This window comes from Phoenix dactylifera, chromosome 12 (assembly GCF_009389715.1).
Source record: "Phoenix dactylifera cultivar Barhee BC4 chromosome 12, palm_55x_up_171113_PBpolish2nd_filt_p, whole genome shotgun sequence".
NCBI classification, from domain to species: domain Eukaryota; kingdom Viridiplantae; phylum Streptophyta; class Magnoliopsida; order Arecales; family Arecaceae; genus Phoenix; species Phoenix dactylifera.
In genome coordinates, this window is record NC_052403.1 from 11,913,782 (window position 1) to 11,917,329 (window position 3,548).

Consider the following 3,548-nt stretch of genomic DNA (forward strand, 5'->3'; position numbering starts at 1 on the left):
AATCACTCCTAACCCTCTTCTAAGGATACAAAATCGATCTTCACTCAAGGATTTTATGAGGATATCAGCAAGTTGATCATCAGTACAAATAAATTCAAGCATCACATCATCATTTAACACATGATCTCTTATGAAGTGATGTCTTATCTCAATATGTTTAGTTCTTGAGTGTTGAATTGGATTTTTAGTTAGATTTATGGTACTTATATTATCGCAATTTATGGAAATCTTATCTTGTTTAATGCCATAATCTTCAAGTTGTTGCTTGATCCATAAAATTTGAGCACAACAACTCCCGGCAGCAACATATTCGGCTTCCGCCGTAGATAGTGCAACCGAGTTTTGTTTCTTGCTAAACCATAAGATTAAGTTCTCTCCTAAGAATTGACATGACCCGCTGGTGTTTTTTCTATCAAGTTTATACCCAGCGAAGTCAGAATCAGTGTACCCTATTAAGTTTATGCTTGATTCTTTAGAGTACCATAGACCTATATTTTTTTGTTCCTATTAGATATTTAAAAATTCTCTTAACTGTAATTAGGTGTGATTCCTTAGGATTAGATTGATATCTAGCACACATGCATACACTAAACATGATATCAGGTCTACTTACTGTAAGATATAATAATGATCTTATCATACCTCTATACAGCTTTTGATCTACTGTTTTACCTGATTTAACTTTGTCTAGTTTGCATGATGAGCTCATGGAAGTGCCAATTGACTTGTTTCCATCCATATCAAATTTCTTTAGCATTTCCTTGATGTATTTAGCTTGATTGATGAAAATCCCTTCCTTGAATTGTTTGATTTGAAGTCCGAGGAAGTAGTTCAATTCTCCCATCATGCTCATCTCAAATTCACTCTGCATTAATTCAGCAAACTTTTCGCAAAGACGATTGTTAGTAGCACCGAAAATAATATCATCTACATAAATCTGCACTACTAACATATTTGTGTCTTTCTTTTTCAAAAATAAGGTTGTATCAACATTTCCTCTAGAAAATTCATGGTCTAATAGAAATTTGCTAAGTCTTTCATACCATACTCTAGGGGCTTGTTTTAGACCATAAAGAGCTTTATTTAGTTTATAAACATGATTGGGGTATTGATGATTCTCAAAACCAGGAGGTTGTTCTATATAAACCTCCTCATTAATATACCCATTCAAGAAGGCACTTTTTACATCCATTTGAAATAATTTAAAATCTTTATAACATGCAAATGCTAGTAACAATCTAATTGCCTCAAGTCTAGCCACAGGAGCAAAAGTCTCATCAAAGTCTATACCTTCTTCTTGATTATAGCCCTTTGCTACTAGTCTAGCCTTGTTCCTAACCACAACTCCATTTTCATCAATATATCCATTTATTTCCTATTATTGAGTATTCAGTGGGTCTTTCAACTAAGTTCCATACTTTATTTCTTGTAAATTGGTTAAGTTCCTCTTGCATAGCATTTATCCAATTTACATCACTTTCAACTTCTTCAATATTTTTAGGTTCTAAATGTGAAACAAATGCAAGATGATTATTTAAGTTTCTGAGAGAAGCTCTAGTTCTAACAGGTTGAGATGGATCATCTAAGATTAACTCTTTAGGGTGACCGTGAGCATACCTCCAAGCTTTTGTAAGCCCATGTTCGGCAATTACCTCTTGGCTTGTTGAAGTTTCTTCAACTTGCTTGGGTTCATCCTCTTGTAGAGTCATGTGATCCATCTTTTCTTCAATTATTCCTGCATCATCATCAAATACTACTCTCTTGCTGGAGGAAGCATCATTAGACTCATCAAAAACAACATGAATGTATTCTTCAATAATAAGGATTCTTTTGTTGAAGACTCTATAAGCCTTACTCGATGTAGAATATCCCAAGAAGATACCTTCATCAGATTTGGAATCAAATTTACCTAAGTTATCTTTGCCATTTTTATGAATGAAACACCTACAGCCAAACACATGAAAGTAGTTTACTTTGGGCTTTCTATCTCTCCAAAGTTCGTAAGGTGTTTTCTTTATAATTGGTCTTAATAGAACTCTATTTATTATATGACATGATGTGTTAATGGCTTCTCCCCAAAAATACTTTGGGAGGTCACTTTCACACAACATGGTCCTAGCCATTTTCTCTAGGGTTCTATTCTTTCTTTCCACAACTCCATGTTGTTGTGGTGTCCTAGGTGCAGAGAAATTATGAGTTATCCCCTTTTTACTATAGAATTCATCAAATAGATGATTTTCAAATTCCGTTCCATGATCACTCCTAATTGCTATAACTGAACTATTTTTTGTATTTGTTACTTCCTTGTGGAATTTCTTAAAAATAAAAAATGCTTCATTCTTATGAGCTAAAAATATGACCCATGTGTATCTAGAAAAATCATCAATTATGACAAGTCCATACTTGTTTTCACCAAGGCTTGTGGTCCTAGTTGGTCTAGAAAGGTCCATGTGAAATAGCTCAAGGAGTCTAGTTGTAGAGACACAATTTATGGACTTAAAAGAGCTTCTAGATTGTTTGCCAAATTGACATGCTTTACAGATTTTGTTTTTCTCAAATTTCAGCTTTGGCAAACCAATCACGGAATCTCTTTTAACTAATTTAGATAATGTGTCCATGCTTGTGATAGTCAATTTCAAAGATCACGCAATAGCACGTATCTGGTAGGATAGTGATTACGAGTATCGATCCACAGGGATTGGGGTACAGTTGTTTTCTTAAAAATATTTAAAGAGGAGAATTTGTAAAGAAAATTAAACTAAGAAATTTAATAAAAATGCAATTGCAGTGATATCAGTTTGGGGGAACCTAGGGCAAGAAATTAACTGCTTCTATGGCCTTGTCTATAGCAAAGTCAAAATGTGCCAAGCATGTTTTCAGAGGGTCATCTGCCAAAATATAGGGAAGGGTTTCTTCTACAAGATCATCCATTTTGTCTATTAGGAAGCACTCAACTTTCCTCGCGGGTTGGTCAGAGGCACGAAATATATTTAACTTGACCTTCATATTCCCAAAAGATATATTCATCACCCCAGTTCTACAATTTATACTCGCATTGGCTGTAGCTAAAAAGGGACAACCTAGAATCATAGGGATCTGTTTCTTAAGATTAGGCACCGGTTCCATATTAAGGACGATAAAATCGACTGGGAAATAGAATTTGTCTACCTTGACTAGGACGTCTTCAATTGTTCCTCGTGGTATTTTTACAGATCGATCAGCCAATTGAAGGGATACCGAGGTTGGTTTTAACTCACCTAACCCAAGTTTCTCATAAACTAAGTAAGGTAAAAGGTTGACACTAGCCCCTAGATCTAAGAGTGCTCGATCAATGAAATTATTTCCTAAGACACAGGAGATGGTGGGAGCACCAGGATCTTTGAATTTCGGAGGGATGTTGTGTTGGAGAATAGAACTCACTTTCTCAGTTGGGAAGACCTTTTTAGGCACATGTGTCCTAGATTTTCGCTTTTGGGTACAAAGGTCTTTGAGAAATTTGGCATAGGAGGGAACTTGTCTAATAGCATCAAGAAGCGGGAGGTTGATTT